This window comes from Phacochoerus africanus, chromosome 3 (genome assembly GCF_016906955.1).
Source record: "Phacochoerus africanus isolate WHEZ1 chromosome 3, ROS_Pafr_v1, whole genome shotgun sequence".
NCBI lineage: Eukaryota > Metazoa > Chordata > Mammalia > Artiodactyla > Suidae > Phacochoerus > Phacochoerus africanus.
In genome coordinates, this window is record NC_062546.1 from 148,603,361 (window position 1) to 148,622,134 (window position 18,774).

Here is an 18,774-nt window from a genome sequence, read left to right on the forward strand (position 1 = left end):
AACCATGTTTAAAAGTAGCTTCAAGTGGGGAGGACTGGGGGAAGAAAAGTCCTTATTAGTGAAGTTTAGGGACTGACCCATATTAAAGACATAATCTACACTGCTCCCAAATTTGAAAGACTCCTGGACAAAGGCTCCTCATATCTGAATTTAGGGAACTGAAGAAGGTTGTCTTGCTTCTAAATATACCATCTCCACCTACTCATTTGATATATGAAATTCCTTCGACAGGGGAAAAATCCTTTTACTAAGCAATTATATAGAAAAATTTAGTAAAATATCCTTGGGAGAAACATGCTAAGCTATAAATGACTCATACTTATGACTTTCCAATAAGTTTTCATAAGACATGGAAGAGAAAATTCAAAGTTGGTGAATTCTAGATTAAGGTGGGCTGGTTGAGGAGAGAATAATCAGAATCAGAAGGAGAAAGATTTGGATATATTTTTACTACCCTATTTTGTGAAAACTTGGCTTTTGTTATTTAGGGAATATAAAATGACAACTGAATTGACAGAATACTCTGTCTGATTTCTGCTTGCTTTGAAAGTGGGGTTCTTCTATATTCTCAATAAATATACTGATTGTTCTTAGCATGAGAATGGTCACTATTGGTTTAGGGTGGTATCTTAAAGATGTATTTGATTTTTGGTGACACTGTATTAAAGAATTTCAGGGAGTTCCCTTTGTGGCTCAATGGAAATGAATCTTACTAGCATCCATGAGGACACGGGTTCGATCCCTGGCCTCATTCAGAGGGTTAAGGATCTGGCATTGTTGTGGCTATGGTGTAGGCCGGCAGTTACAGGTCCAATTTGACCCCTGGGAGCCTGGGAGCATCCATATGCCACAGGTGTGCACTGCCCCCCGAAAAAAAAAAGACGAAAAAAAAAAAAAAGAATTTCAGAGTCTGAGGAACTTTGAGTAGTATCTTGTCCACTCCTCTAAACCAGTAATTTGCAAATTATCTTCTTTTAAATTTTAGGGGGCATCCCATGGATATAAGAGAATTTTTGCCTGAATTTAGTTTCAAAGTTGAAAAACCTACTAGATTAGGCTAGAAGCTTCCTGCCTGCCATCTTAGTCTGCAGCATAGGGCAAAATATCTTATAAAGTTAGTGGAACTGGTGAGCTGCAGGCCCTTATTTTATTTTTTTTAATTTTTTTTTTTGTCTTTTGCCCTTTTCTAGGGCTGCTCCCGTGGCATATGGAGGTTCCCAGGCTAGGGGTCTAATTGGAGCTGCAGCTGCCAAGCCTAAGAGCCGCATCTGCAACCTACACCACAGCTCACAGCAACGCCGGATCCTTAATCCACTGAGCGAGGCCAGGGATTTGAACCTGCAACCTCATGGTTCCCAGTTGGATTTGTTAACCACTGAGCCACAACAGGAACTCCTGCAGGCCCCTATTTTAAAGAGAAAGAAAATGAAGGCTACAGAAGGAAAATGATTTTCCCAAGGTCATGGAATAGGGTAACAGACAGCAGTAGGACAGAGTCTTCTGGGTGTTCTTTTTACTGCAGTCTGCTGATTTCTCTCAACTGCTTTATTTCTTGGAATACTTATTTCTGGAGGCTGGTACAGCTTCCCACAGTTCAACTGGGTACAATTATTGTTTTCCTTTTATTTTTGTGTTTTTATTCATTTCTTGTCCATCAGAGCTGAAAGCATCAAATGACAATATTTTTCTTGTACTGAGCAAAAATAGTCTAGCATTAAGGAAAAAAAATAGTAGGAAGAAAAACAACAAAATATTATAAGTACATCTCTCTGGATATAGAATTAGAAATTATTTTTTCCCTCTTCTTGGTTCATTCCAATTTTTGTATAATAAACATTAATTTTTTAAATTATGTATTTCTCATGAATTACTTTATAATCAGAAAATAACATTATATATAACCTCATTCTCCCCCTATTTCTACTGTTTGAAAGGATCCTGCCTTCATGTGACTAGAGTAGAGCAGTGGGCTCCTGTGATGCAAGGTGAGGGGTACATTAATTATCCTGCAGGTATTTGGGACAGTCAAGGAGGACATTCATTTGTGGCCCTCCATTTTCCATATTTTCAACTGAAAAGGGAAGACTGCTGTCTGAAATGATTGCTGGTCTTTCAGCTGAAACCAGCTCAGTCCCTTTTTTAATTTTTGGCAAGTGTCTTAGCTCTCTGCAAAGAGTAGCGTTGCTTCATTCTCACCAATCTATTGATTTTTTTCATACATAGATAGATAGATAGTTGTTGTTTTTATTTTTTTTTAAGGAAAAAATCCTCACTTACCCACATAATTCAAGCCAGTAAGAAAATGCAAATTATTAATCCTAGGGGTAGACCTCTTACTTCACTTGGCAAGTAAAAGGTTATTAATTTAACTTCCTTAATATTACACCTATACCTTCTTTCATAACACATAAAGACGAGGCGTATAATCTTAGGCTTTTGTGTATGAGAATAAAAACAAGCTTCAGAAACTACTAATGGGGAGTTCCTCCCTTGTGACTTAGTGGTCGTGAACCCAAGTAGGATCCATGAGGATGCGGGTTCAATCCTTCGCCTTGCTCAGTGGGTTAAGGATCTGGCATTGCTGTGGCTGTGGTATAGGTCGGCAGCTACAGCTCCGATTCGACCTCTAGCCTGGGAACTTTCATATGCCTCAGATGTGTTCCTAAAAAAAAAAAAAAAGAAACTACTGATGATGTGTGAGTGTGTGTGGCCAGGGTGTGGGTGGGGGGGAGAGGGGATTGGGTCCTGTTCCTCTGTGAGTCAGTCTGCGTATGTTTTAAAGTGTTTTTCTGCATCCACCACCACTAACAACAACAAAAAAATCTATAAAATTTCAAGTTAAACACTGAGTTTCTTCCAAACAGGGGACACATGAAAAATTTTAATCTTTCAATATCTATTCGACTCATTTGTTTCTTTCCCCTTTTGTCCTTTTCTGAACCCCATCCAGCTTCACCATACTAGTTTCCCTTTGCTAGTCAAAATTAAATATCTGACAACTGCATCTGAAAGGCTACTTCTCCGCCTTGCCCAAATAAAGTCCCAATAAGCTGTGCCAATTTGCTCATTAACATTTTTCTATTTAAAAGATAAGTAATATATACTGTAAAATATACATTTTTCCCAAGGGACTTAATAAAAGAAAGACATTTCATTTAGACTTTGAAAAAAATGCAACCATAAACATTTTTCCCCCCAAGTTGGGCCTCATGCAAAATAGTGGCTCACCCTGAGCCAGATAGACTATTTCCTTGCTCATTTAAAAATTTTTATTTTTTTTTTTGCCATCAACATTATCCTCTTTGATATCTCTTTCACCAAGGGCCATGTGGAAAACCAGAACCAACACAGTGGACTAGCATTTCAATGACCTCTTATGGAAAAATATCTTCTGAAAACCACCTCTTAGTGGCTAAGACAAAGGGGGTTTTAGACGGCCAAAGGAAGGCTTTCATTCTCATCTTCCCTATTTCTCTGGTGCTAGTGTTCTTTTGCCTCTTTTTCTCCATCTGCTCTGTCTCCCTTCTTCCTCCTCATCCTTTCCTCTTTCACTTATTTTTACCATCTTTCCTCCTTGTCTCTCTCTGCCCATTACTGAACCTAATGATGTACAAAACGCATGGGTTTTTCAATGCTCACCAAGATGCTAGTACTTAACCCCTGGGGATTATGCCATGAGACTGTGCAAAAATAAATTACTTCTCATATTTAATGCTGTCATTAATAATAATTATTACTATGACTAATAAAATTATTATGACTATAATGATACCTTATTTTTGCAACATGACAGTCCTAAAATAATGTTCCCATCTAATATCGATGTGGTTTGATTCACAGTGCCACTGTGTGAAGAAGGGAAGCAGGTATATTATTTCTATTTTTTAGATGAAGAAATAGGCTCCAAGTGATTGACCTGCCTGTGACAGCACAAGCAGCTGCTAATGAGTTTGCGAATACAACTTGAGAGTTCTGGTGACTGTGTTCTCTTAGACAGAGTTGAAACTGGATCATGATACCTAATTTTGAGTTAGAACAAGTGGTGTCCAATAAAAAAGGGTTGTGTTCATGGGTAAGTGCAAAAGTAGATAAAGGAAGTGGTGCCTAACCAGGAATTCATCACATACATGGTGGATGTGGCTGAGGCGGCTTTTGCCGTTTGACTTCCAGGGGCTATTCCTAAAGCACTCTTGGGTTGCTGCCCCACATTTGATTTTTAAGGTGCAAGCTCAGGATTTAACCAGACACAAACATACACAGGGCTTGGAACTTATTACAAAACAGTAAAATAATTTTCTTTTACAAATTTGTTACTTTTGAGTTTCTTTACAGTTAAAATAGACCTTTAGGGCAAGGACATGTGAGGTGATATCAGTGAGACTAAGAGAGCACTGCACAGGAAGTATAATGACTGTAGCAGAGAGGTAGGATAAAAAAGTTAGAAGCTAGCACTGGTGCCTGGGGCCTTGACCAATCATCTTGACTTTGCTACTGAACTCAGAAAATTTTTGGCAATAATTTCCTGCAAGGCTGGATCCAGGCAAACTCGTGAAAAAAGAAAACTTTGCTTTTAAAATTGCTCCAGGTGCTACCTCCCTCTGTGTAACAAATCTTTTGCATACCATTTATGCAATCCTTGCTCCATTGAAAGGGTCACATAAGTGACTCCACCCACTCCATGCCCTACAGGTAACAATGGCTTTTTCTCCACTTCCATCCTGGTCTCATTGCCATAGAACTCTGCTCTTGTGCTTGGCAGTACCTTTATATTACTCTGATCGTAATCTTTCTGCCCTGATTTATGAGGAGACTGAGACAGCTTTGTGAAATCTTTCATTCTGTGAGTCAGCAATCTGGTGTGTGAAATCTTAAACTATTACCTTTAGACGATAATGTCCAAACCTGAACATTACGGTAGGCACCTCAAAATCAACACATCTAAAAATTGAACTTACACATTCCCCCCAAGCTTGCTCTTCTTTTTTGTACTATGTCAATTCTTTTCTCAGCAAACCAGGCTTGAAATTTGCTCAATTTTATATGGCAAGGCCTAGTTTAAGTTTTTCCCACACCCTCAGATGTCTCCAGTTCCCTCAATCAGAGTGAATCTCTCTGTACCTTGGCAGCCCTTTGCTTCTATTGATAGGAGGGAAACGACCTTGAATCTATGAGTGATCACTTCTGGGAAGTATAGGTCTCTTCCCAAAGAGCCTACAATTCTCAACCTACTTTTCCCCAATCCTCTTATCTAGGCCCTGGCATAGCAGGTTGGGGTGGGGTGTCACAAAACCGTAGGAATTGAAGTCTCTACTAAATCATGTTCCTCAACTTTAGCTGAGCTACCGGGTCCCTAGTTAGCTGTCTTTCCCATTCTTCTCTGCAGCTATTCCAGTCATGAGTGCCCTGATCCTCAGCTCCTTTGCCTTGCCACCATCCTGGCTCACTCTTCAGAAACAGCCCGGCCAACTACTTAATTCCAAAAAACTGAGAACACTTAAGGAAGAACTTTCTTCCTATAGCAAGTTTTTAAAATCAACTTTGCATCCTGACTCTACTATATGGATAAGAAACTTTCTCTCCATATTGCAATTTCTCCAACTGTAAAATTGGGATAATACTGGTGCTGTCCTAAAAGGTTATTGTAAGGATTAAATGAGACAGTTTATATAAGCCTCTTATGCCTGGCACAGAGTAGGTCCTCAGTGAATATTAATTAATGTTCTTAATAACTTTCTCACTGCTTACAACTTTCTCTGTCTTAGCCTTTCTTTTCTTTTCTCTCCTTTTTTTTCCCTACCCAGAAGATAAGGTCACCCTCTTCCTCTCAGTGGCTAATTCCACCTCATCTGTAATTCATCCCCTCTTCTCTGTTTCTCAGCTATCTATCTAGCCTTACCAGGCACCTCTCACCCAGTTCATCCATATCTTAACCTTCTTCTCTACTTGACTCTTTCCCTTTAGTATATAAAGAGATTCAAATCTCATCATGAAATAACCCTCCTACGAGGCTCTTACGCTCTTTCTACACCAATCCCAATTCTTCACAGCCAAATTTCTTGGTAGCCTACATTTACTGTACTTCTTCACAGCCTCATTTCACTGCAATCTCCCTTCCTTCCAACGTTTCCTTGATAACACTCTTGCCAGTGTCCCTAATAATCCTTTGATTGCTAAATCCAAGGGATACTCTAACATCTTCATAAAGGGCTTTGGTGTTTCTGGCCAAACCTTCCTTGAAATTCTCTCCTCTCCCTCTGTTCCTGGTTTTCCACTTTGTTTTGGGTTTTTTTTTTTTTTTCTATATCCCTCATCAGTTCATCTTAATCTCCCTGTGCTCCACCCTTTTTCTTCTCCTTGATGAAATGTTGGTATTCTCTCCATCTGTGGTCCCAATCCTCTGTTCTTCTCCATCAGTCCCTCAGAGACCTTACCTATTCAGAAGGTTTCAACCACCACTTTTCTCTTGAAGACTGGGAAATCTCTATTTCACTCTATTTCACAAGTTTCTTTATAGAGGTAGTGTACTAACAGGCTTTGTGCTTGACTCTTTGGAAGAGGGAGTGACAGCATCCAGGTTTCCCACATTTATTTGACAATTTTTTTTTCTTTCTTTTTTAGGGCTGCACCTGTAGCATATGGAAGTTCCCAGGCCAGGGGTTGAATGGGAGCTGCAGCTGCTGGTCTATGACACAGCCACAGCAACACCTGATCTGAGCCACAACTGGAACCTATGCCGCAGCTTGTGGCAACACTGGATCCATAACTCATGGAGTAAGGCCAGGGATCAAACCCACATCCTCATGGATACTAATTGGGTTCTTAACCTGCTCAGCCACAAAGGGAACTCATGTTTTTTGTCTGTTTTGTTTTGATGGAGAATTTTGTAGGACTAAGGCTCTGGGAAACACACTATGGACAATGATGTTCCTTTCCTTACCATTCCCAGTCTGACTTAGTTGTGTTTCCTCTGAGTGCACATAACACTTACACATACTTAGATTCTAGTTCTCAGAACACTGTACTTGTCTGACTTTCCCACAAGCTCCTTCAAGGCAAGACTTACACCTCTTGTATCCATTGCCCAGAGTTTGCTTGAAAATGTCTGATGAGTGAATGAATACAGGAAGGAATGGTAACTTAGCTCTTCCGAGCATAGCACAGGATATTCTATGGCACATTTAAGGGAGTACTAATTGGGCAGGACTTGACCCTTGAGTTGATCATGAAGTCTTGTGTTAGGGCTGAAAAGTCTTGTGTTAGTAGCTGAAAAGAAACATGAGACACATCATTCTTTTTTTTTGTCTTTTTTTTTGGTCTTTCTGCAATTTCTAGGGCTGCTCCCACAGCACATGGAGGTTCCCAGGCTAGGGGTCTAATCAGAGCTGTAGCTGCTGTCCTACAGCCACAGCAACACAGGATCCAAGCTGCATCTGCAACCTACACCACAGCTCATGGCAACGCCGGAACCTTAACCCACTGAGCAAGATCAGGGATCGAACCTGCAACCTCATGGTTCCTAGTAGGATTCGTTAACCACTGAGCCATGATAGGAACTCCAGAGACACATTCTTCTCAAGGAAGATAAAATGATTTCAAATAAAACCCACTGGAAATACTTAAGCATTTAGCTGTATGGGCTTGACTCTAAATACTACGAGTACTCTGAGATTACCAAAGTCTGAGGTAGTCAGATTTACTATAAGGTATTATAAATGGTACTTTACTAGCATTATTCCAGCAAGAGTGTATATAAGTGTAATTCAAAACCAGGAGCCTGGAGGAAGACTGAATAGGAGGTGAGGAAAAGGTGATTCCTTTTCTGGTGTAACTTGGGGATGGTTGGAATAGAAGTAGAAGGACAGGAAACAAATCGTGGAGAGCTTTTGGGGTTTCTATCAGAGACTGGGAGAACAGTGGGAGTACCAGCAAATTTGAAGAAATTAGTTATTAGAGGAGCCACCAATATAAGCACTTGGAAGTCACAACTCTAGAATATATTGAGAAGACTGTAAAATTAATTACTATGTAAGTTATAGACTACACAGACACTTTGATTGGAAATTTAAAGAAAAGATCCGGGAGTTCCCGTCGTGGCGCAGTGGTTAACGAATCCAACGAGGAACCATGAGGTTGTGGGTTCGGTCCCTGGCCTTGCTCAGTGGGTTAACGATCCGGCGTTGCCGTGAGCTGTGGTGTAGGTTGCAGACGCGGCTCGGATCCCGCGTTGCTGTGGCTCTGGCGTAGGCCGGTGGCTACAGCTCCGATTCAACTCCTGGCCTGGGAACCTCCATATGCCATGGGAGCGGCCCAAGAAATAGCAACAACAACAACGACAACAACAAAAAGACAAAAGACAAAAAAAAAAAGAAAAAGAAAAGATCCAACAAGTGAGCTGATGTCATTGACTTGAGAAGGCTTGTAGATAATAATGAGTAATAACTTGCATAAATTTCAGGCCAGGCTTGCTAAAAATGTTTTATGCATGAGAGACCATGAAAACAGTAATGAAAAGTTCATGATTTCACAGGAGAGAGCAGTAATTCATTTTGTGATCCACTAATCTTGCTATTCTGTAAAAAGACCCTTTTTAAAGCCAGCCAAGAAAAAGGCAATAGAGCAAAACATATCTCTTACTGTATGTCTTCAAAGTATTTGGTATTTCCATGATAACTGAGCACAATGAGACTTGCTGGCATTGCAAGTCAATGCTTAACAGAATTATTGAGTAAATGACCTTAAGGAAACAAAATCTTTAAAACCCAGACACGGTTTAAAAGTGATGTGAGAGCTGGTTTTGCTGGGAATGCAGGCATTAGGAATCCTGAATTGGATCTCATGAACTTTTTGTCTGACTTTATGCTCTTCATCTAAGCTTCTTTAATCATCATTTGTTGAACACCCCCAGGATGCTTACACCCACCAAGAACATGCCAAAGATGCAGTTCTAGAAGGTCACTTTCTAAACAAATGGATACATGCACAAAGATGATTCTTTTCTTTTTCTGGATAAAAAAGCTGAAAGAGGATTATTCATGGAATTTAGGGCAGGAGATAATCTGTCCATTTTATACAAACATGAGACTTTATCTGAACCCCATTGTGTCTACAATGCTCCTGCTAATTCAAATTGAGTATCAAAGACAGGGCTGCCTATCTCATCCTCACCATATATCTGGTGAGGATATAGCAATTGCCCTATCACAGCAAGCATCATCTTCTCAAATAAAAAGTATAGGAGTACATTTGGAAGTATCATGATCTTTCTCTGTGCTGAGATATTGTTAAATCCCTTCCTTTCCTTTTTTATGTTTTTGTAAATCTATACCTTTCCTTTCATCATAACTAAGAAATACTAGACACCTTATTTCTTCCACTCTATCATTTGTTGAATGTTTCAATAACATCTTGAATTCCTGTCTTTCCACCCAGGAAATTAGAAAGCTTCATAGATCTTGGTTACCTATCTTGATGATGGCTTCCATGTATAAAAAACACTGAATTTACAAGATACAACTAGAGATTATCATACTAAGTGAAGTAAGTCAGAATGAGAAAGACAAATACCATATGATATCACTTATCACTTATATGCGGGGTCTAAAATACAGCACAGATGAACCTATCTACAAATCAGAAAGAGACTCACACACACAACAGACGTGTGGTTGTCAAGAGGGAGGAGGAAGAGAGCGGGATGGATAGGGAGTTTGGGGTGAGTAGATACAAACTATACATTTAGAATGAATAAACAATAAGGTTGTATTGTATAGCACAGGGAACTATATCCAACCTCTTCAGATAGAGCATGATGGAAGATAATATAAGCATATATATATACACACAGACATATATATATATATATATATGTCTATATATATGACTCATATATATATATATATATATATATATATGAGTCACTTTGCTGTACAGCAGAAATTGGCACAACTTTTTTTTAAGTATAATTCACTTACAATATTGCACCAATTTTCAGAACATTTTATAAGCTAACAGGTATTGTGAGACTTCAAGGGGGAGAGTTAGAGTGGGAAGTGTTTTTCCAAATTTATGATAGTAGCATCCTATAGAATTTACATTGGGGAACCTCAAACTAGCTAAATTTCCAAAGTGGCAGATTCCTACAGTTCACATTATTCTTTTCTCTTCTCCTCAAGGGAAAATTGCAAAATATTCCACAGGTCTCTGGAAAGTGGCCAATTACTGTTACACCAACTCTTGTCAGAGCATCAGAACTATAGGTACAGCTACCAAACTAGCACCTGATCACTTAACTAGTCCTAGGGTAAAATGTAAGAATCCTAACGCTTAATGTAAACAGTTCTTCCTATTATATTACACTTTATTTTTTAGTGTGTGTGTATGTGTGTGTGTGTTACATACTCTGCATTTGTACTGAAACTTCAACTTTAAAAAAATCTTATATTTAATTTCCCATTTATTATTCTAGATACCCCAACCCTCCAGCTTAAGGCTATAGCCAAAAGTTTTGCCTCGACTAATACACAATTATCACAAATTGAAAAAGGATGAAAGTGAAAGTTTCATTCTGTGAAACATAATGAAAGCTGTATTAGTTTTTCTCCAATCATATTAAATACATGTGAGCATCTGAACTGTGGTTTAAAGCTGACTTACCTGTTATTTTTTTCTTATGTGGATAGTCTGTTATTAGGTCATTAATTTATTTATTGTCATTTCTCTTTAAGAAATCATATTAACTGCTAAACTGGAGATTATCACTTTCCTAAAGGATTAATAATAATACTTTATTAATTTGTTTTAGTATTTTTATGTATTTGAAAACTGAAAGTAAATGAAGTTGTATTTTCCCTTTTTTTTTTTTTGGATGCACCTGGGGCACATGCAAGATCTAGAACCAGGGATTGAATTCATGCCACAGCAGCAACCCAAGCCACTGCAGTGAACAACACTGGATCCTTAACCTGCTGTGCTACAAGAAAACTCCTCCTTTCCCTTCTTTTTAACATAAGGTATTCCATTTTGCCACTTGCTGTTTTTAAAGGGGTTTTATTTGTCTTTCAAGGTGTAAATAGAATGACAAATGATAACATGTCCTTAGGCATGTTGATATTTTTACAGGACTCAACTTTGAACAGTACTTTTATATGCATTATTTTGTTTGATCCTAGTAATACCTCAATAGGTGAACCAGAATTAAGATTTCCCAAAAGGTTAACAGGGATTAAGATTGCCACTCCAAAAGTAAACTAGTTGCTCAAAGGTAAGAAAATGAAGAAAGAGAACAGAAGTTTGCCTAAGGTAATGTCCTTTTTAAGTGGCACAACCTAACTTCAATCCAGGCTTCCTGACCCACAATTTTGAGTTATTTCTATAAGAGAAGGAGGTTTTTCTCTCTCTTTAGTACAGTAAGGTGTATCCTATTCAGGTCCTCATACTAAATATATTCAATAACTAGAAATACACACCAGCCATTTCCACCCCCAACCCAGTGTTTGGTTTTCTACTCTACCTCATCAATTAAATTATTTTATAAAATATGAGAATAAAACAACCACAACCTAGCAATCATTAAAGAAAGGAAAACAATTATCTTTACCTGGTCAATTGTAATCACTTTCTTTCCCTCTTTGGAAGTATGTGTGAGATTTTCCTTTTTCTCTCTTTGACATGTACAACTGAAGAATGATTTTTCTGTTAAACTTTATATTTAATTTATTTTTTTTTCTTTTATTTTCTTTTTAGGTCTGCACTTGTGGCACATGGAAGTTCCTGGGCCAGGGGTCTAATCAGAGATGCAGCTAAGGACTACGTCACAGCCATAGCAATGCCATATCCAAGCTGCATCTGTGACCTATGCTGCAGCTTGTGGCAACGCCAGATTCTTAACCTACTGAGTGATGTCAGGGGTTGAACCCACATCCTTATAGACACTATGTTGGGTTCTTAACCAGCTGAGCCACAACAGGTACTCCCTTTACATCCATTTTAGATTGCATCTTATTTCTTACTTATCTTTCTTTCATCTTTTCCTATAAAATGAAGACCATTCTTCATGTTGCTCTTAGGCAATTTAGCCTTGAAGAGCCCTGTCTGGATATTAGGGACAATTCTCTAAAACATGAAATTAGTTTTTTTTTTTTTTAAATGAAAAATGATAAGGAAAAGAGTTTTACTGAGTTAGTAATAGTTTGAATCATACGATGAAGGAATTTTGCATATATTCATTTGTATTCCAAAGGAAAAATTTTAAAATTCCAAATATTTGGAAGTTACTGGGGTGGTCTGCCCAGAGGCAAACTTGGATAGAAGGACAGATGATAAATCTTGGACGTAGCTATGTTCTGCCTGATCTCTCCTAGCCCCCTTTCAGGTGCCTGGTGTTTTTGTGGTATCTCTAATCCTGGCCTATCAAAACTTGCTTTTAGGAAATCTTACATTAATCACTTATTCTTTGGTGAGATATTATCCAGAGTATTTGAAGGTTCTCTTTTATGTTTGTATCAAACCTGATTTGTCGAACACACTACCTCTGCTGCCCCTGACTTCTCACATACATGCAAATCATACAGAATAAACTTCTATCTACGGTTGAGGCCAAGCCAGTTTGTGGGAGTTCTTTAGAAATAAACATATGAGAAAGAATTTGAGCTACTGCCGTGATTCACAACACTGTTTATCCTGAGTAGAAATTGTCTGTTTAAGAGAACCTAAAAAGAAAACCTACATAATTTGGCTGTATGAACATAATAACTCATAGGGAATAAACCAGAGGAGGACTTCATCCTAACTCTTTAATTCTCTGTTAAAGAATAAAATATTGTATATTAATTTTAGGGGAGATGCAGTATAGGTACTTTATTCTTTAGAGTGGTACCAAAAAAACATCCTTTGAAGAGATTCAAATGAATTATCCTGGCAAGAAGAATATACCTGAAAACAATAAAATTTTTCCTGTTTTGATAACATCAAGACAAGGCTCAGGAGTTCCTTTGTGGCACAGTGGGTTAAGGATGTGGCATTGTCACTGCAGTTGCTTGGCTCACTGCCATGGTCTGGGTTCAGTCCCTGGCATGGGAATGTGCACATGCCTCAGGTGAAGCCAAAAAAAGGGGGGGGGGCTCAAAAAGGAGACTGTACCTCAGAATTATAGGGTATTGAGAGTACTACTAAGAGGAGATAATGATTAATAATGACTGCTAGACTCCAAATGAATGGTCAAATGCATCAAACTCTTTTTATTAAAGAGTGTTTATTATCCAATTGATTGTAAAAAAATTAAATCTCACTTTTACTAATGAGTAAAATTATTATAAAGCCTATTTCTTCCATGATAACTATCATGAAAGTGAAAAGATGTCACTCATATTTCCCTTTCTCTTCTATTATACCTAAATAATCACTTTACTTTGCATAGTTTACCAATTATAGAAGCACTTTTTTTTTTGTCTTTTTGCCATTTCTTGGGCCACTCCCACGACATATGGAGGTTCCTAGGCTAGGGGAACCCACCCTAGCCTACCCACCAGCCTACACCAGAGCCACAGCCAACTCGGGATCCAAGACGCGTCTCCAATTCACACCACAGCTCATGGCAACGCCGGATCGTTAACCCACTGAGCAAGGCCAGGGATCGAACCCGCAACCTCATAGTTCCTAATTGGATTCATTAATCACTGCACCACGACAGGAACTCCTATAGAACTACTTTTGAGTTTGTTGTTAGTCTTTGTTCTTGATGAGAAGATATCTACTTCCCATCAGATCACATGCCTTATTATAATCTGATCAATATCAAAGTTGAAAAAATATGATTCTCTGGATAGACTATGGAATTCATCTACCACTTCAATGGTTTACCAACATCAATTTTTATTAAGTTATTGGGTCAAGGTATTTGCAATGATAATTTTCATTCTGAAAGTATGGTAGGAAACCCTAAAATTACTATTTTTAAAAACTACTGGTGCTAGAAATCAATACAGAAATATGGATTTAGAGATAGATACAGGGAAAGAGACTAAAGCCTAACTCTTAATTTGGTTATATAAGCTGAGGCTTAAGTGTCACTTAGCTAAGGACTGTCAGTTTATAAAGCTTCTCATGTTTTCTTCACGACCCCTCTAGCTGTGGGCATAGAGACTGTTTTCTTCTTTTGCTGAGATTTTAAGTTAAAAGGTAAAAACTATATGCTGTGTTACCTTTCTCTTCTACCATGATTCTTTGTGATAGTTAAGACTAAGAATCAACAAAAAGCCAGGTTAGAACATTTGTGCCAAGCAAAATTGAAGTCTACCAGGAAGGCAACTAGAAATCAGGAACTGAACTTCAGCAGAGGCCTGCATGACCCCATTTGGGATAAAACAGACTTTAGCAGAAATTGCCATTGCTATTCTTTTCTGCTCTGAAGGTAGATAAAATTAGCAATCCTCTAGATTGATTCCTTGATAGAGTACTCTGCTTTTGTATATAGAGATTACAGCATTAAGCTATTTTGAAAGTTTTACTGTTTGGCTCTATATTTACTTCAGTACCAAAACTATCCCAGATGGATGGTAGTCCAACTGTACTTCACTTAAAGACAACCCTTGCAAGGAATTTCTGCTGTGGTGGTGCAGCTGCTTGGGTCACTGCAGAGGTGCAGGTTCCATCCCCAGCCCGGCACAGTGCGTTACAGGATCCATTGTTGCTGCAGCTGCAGCTCAGATTCAATCCTTGGCCTGGGAACTTCAGTATATCATAGGTGTGACCATTAAGAAAAAGAAAGGAAGAAAGGAAGGAAGGAAGGAAGGAAGGAAGGAAGGAAGGAAGGAAGGAAGGAAGAAAAGAGAGAGAGAGAGAAAGAAAGAAAAGAAAGAAAAGAAAGGAAGAAAGGAAGAAAGAAAGAAAGAAAAGAAAGGAAAGAAAGGAAGAAAGGAAGGAAGAAGGAAAAAGAAAGAAAGAAAGAAAGAAAGAAAAGAAAAAAAAGACAACCCTTGCAAATCCATTTTTCATCTATCTTACCTTGGATATTTAAGGGTTACTTCTCTTCTTCTACCCTCTATATAGTACTCAGTCTCCAAAACTGTCCCCAGTGATCCCTGCCTCCTGATATTCACATCCTTGTGTTTCCCCCTCTCATGATGTACTAGGGTTGGTCTGTATGACCAACAGAATAGGGCAGATATGATGATGTGTTACTTCTAGAACTAGATTCTAAATGACTGTGGCTTCTGTCCCAGGTATTCTCTCATTTGATGCTCTCTTCTTTCTCTTCCTCACTTTCTCTGATCACTTACTCTCTGAGAAATCAGCTGCCATGTCATGAGGACACTCAGGCAGCCTACCACCCTTGTGGTAAGGAACTGAGCTTGGCTAATAATCTTGTGAGTTAACTTGAAAGTGGCTTTGAAGCTCCAGTTAAGCCTTATGATGAGTGCAGTTCTGGCCAACAACCTGACTGAAACTTTTTATCAGATCCTAAGCTATAGCCACCTTAAAAGCTACTCCTGGACTCTCGACCCTCAGAAAAGGCGTGAGATGATAAATGTTTGTTTTCAGATTCTAAGTTTTGGGGTGATTTGTTACCCACCAAGAGATAACTAATATACAACTATAAAGGAATATGAAAAAAACTGGCTTTATATTAGGTTGAAGAAATGAACTTTTGTGCTGTTTCTGCAGGTGGCAGTTAATTGCTCACTGGTGCTTTTTCAAGGTGCTTTGCAAAGTTACTGCAGATAGAAATTAACTTGATAATGTCTTGATTCCCTAACAGAATAAAAATCACGGAGGATAAACACATTACTCCAAGATATCTATTCACTCACATTTGTTCACCAGTGGCCTGACATTGCAATTATCATATCTACTGCGTGGTTAAGTAGCACAACGTATTTTACAGTTCCTTCTATCATCTCTCATTTCAGAAATGTGGGAAATGACAGTTTCAGTCAATTCTGGAGAAATCATGGCATTAAAGTTAAGGAGTGGTTGAGGCTACTAGGATCAGTGATCAACTTATAGTTACGGAATGACATTATTATGATTTTGGTATTTGAGTGTTGGAAAGGTCATGCATGCTAAAATTTTTTCTCCTTCTTTACACATTACTGTCCCATCTAGATTTTTTGCAATCTGAATTGATTTTTTGAAATAGTAATTTAGGAGATAATTAAAATTTTAAATATAATTCTTAAAGTTTTTATTATGGAAAATTTAAAACATATTCAAAAGTAGAGAGTATATGAACCTCTATGTAGCATTCACCCAGCTTTAACACAGCTAATTTTGTTTGATCTATTCTCCAAACCTCTTGCTGCCTCCCCTGCTCACCACCTGCATTGGACTATTTGTTGTTGTTGCTGTTGTTATTGTTTGTCTTTTTTTTTTTCTGTTTTTTTAGGGCTGCACCCTCAGCATATGGAGGTTCCCAGGCTAGGGGTCTAATCAGAGCTGTAGCCACCAGCCTACACCATAGCCACGGATCTGAGCCGCATCTGCAACCCACACCACAGCTCACGGCAATGCCGGATCCTTAACCCACTGAGCAAGGCTAGGGATTGAACCCTCAACCTCATGGTTCCTAGTCAGGTTCATTTCCACTGCACCACAATGGGAACTCCTGTATTGGACTATTTGGATGCAAATCCAAAACATCATATTCTTCCATAAGACAAGGTAATTTTAATAATTTCATTTCAAAGCTGGGAAGCAGAAGATCACCTGTTGTACTCATGGGCTGGTTCTAAGGAAATGTTATTTAGCAGAAATGTGTTTTTATTCAAGGCAGGTTGCATAATGGGTCATCATCATCCTATAGTGTATAATTTCCTCTAAGGTAAAACTGAATTTTCACACATTTTCTCTGGTGATTTTATGTGTTCATATACTGAGTTATGGGTTCCTACAATTTTTTCTTCTAACATTTTAAGATCTACTAGAGAGCTGGAAGATCTGTAGATTAGTTATAAGAAACAAACTTCCTCAATGATGAAGTCTTAGAAAATTCTAGTCAGAACTTGGGATAGTGTTTCCCATGACAGCAAATGTATTTGTGGCTAAGGCACAAAGGGGCAGGTCAGTGGGTAGCCACTGAAGACTGATTTTCCTGACCTCTAGTGCTTTATAAGTACTCCCCTGGACTGGCACACAAAGTGGCTCATTCACTCAAATATCTTCCCCTTCCTTTTGCAGAAGCCCTGGATACGGTGGGGCCTAGATCTTTTCATGCTTATTGTTACATCTGGTGTCATGTTTTTCCAGCTGGTGCACAGTTTCCCTGTACCAGTTTCTTGATGTTCACCCCTCTCACAGCCTCCTGCCTGCTCTCTGGAGGCCCGTCCTATGACACTGCTCCACACAGGCAACCTCTATTTCTAACTGAACTGTGATTAAATGGATGGGTTTAAAAGCTGTATATGATCCTGCTGTATAGCACTGGGAACTGTGTCTAGTCACTTATGATGGAGCATGATAATGTGAGAGAAAAGAATGTATACATGTATGGGTCACCTTGCTGTACAGTAGAAAATTGACAGAACACTGTAAACCAGCTATAGTGGAAAAAATAAAAATCATTACAAATGGAAAAAAAAAAAAAAACTCTGAAGCCAGAAAAAAAATAAATAAATAAAAGCTGCATATGGATCATACGGCTATGGCAGCCATGGTTCCACTTGGCACAGTCTCTGTGCTGGGGCCACCCTGGGCCTCCTGCTTCCTGTCCCATGCTCTCCACTCGCCTGGAGTGTCCTTGTGGTCTCCGGCCTGCAGGGCCTCTCCCCCTTCCCCTGGGTTGAGCATGGCAGGTAGACCCCACAGGGCCCACAGGCTCATCACCCAGCTTACGGTGCTGCCTCAGGATGGCTGTGGGGGAGGGGCCTCGAGTGGGCTGGGGTGCTGATCCCTCCCTCACCCCCTATCTTGCAGAGCTCAGGCCCTGGGGCCTCCAGCAGGCCCAGTGAGACCACAGTGAGCTGGTCATCCGGACCACCAGCTCATCATAAAAACAGTGTTAGAGCTGACTATAATTACAATTCTGGTTATGTGAATTTTAAGTGTGTCTCCCTCCTATCACATACAGGCAAATCAGAATATTACTTTTGATCCAGCAGCTTTGGCATTTTTTTTTAAGAAATAAGAAATGGGAGTTCCCATCGTGGTGCAGTGGTTAATGAATCTGACTAGGAACCATGAGGTTGCGGGTTCAATCCCTGGCCTCACTCACTGGATTAAGGATCCTGCATTGCTGTGGCTGTGGCGTAGGCTGGTGGCTATAGCTCCGATTCGACCCCTAGCCTGGGAACCACCTTATGCCTCGGGTGTGGCCCTAGAAAAGACAAAAAAAGAAAAAAAAGAAAAAGAAAGAAATGAATGTGGTTATAGAACCTGATATTTGAATATCTTTAAGACAAAAATGAAAGATTATCTTAATACTTGAAACACACCATTTTTTTAAATACACCATTATTTTGCACACAGGTTTAAAATAAGCAGAGGGTCAGAAAATGTCCTTAGAGAGTATATTTTAAAAAGGACTCTCTTTAGCAGAATTAGTTGGCATCCTAATGACAATCCTCACATTCCTGCCTTGTAGTCAGTCTTGCTATCGGAAGTTCCATGCAGGACTCTATTTGGGGGGAGTTTTCTGCTATGTCTTCTCCGTGGGGGGGCATTTCCTGGCATTAGCTTTGGCTGTCTTCCCATGACTTTGTCTCTTGGTTCATGGATCAACTTTATCGCTCATCTTACTGACCCTGAATATTTTCTTTTTTCTCGTCCTGCATTATACTGACC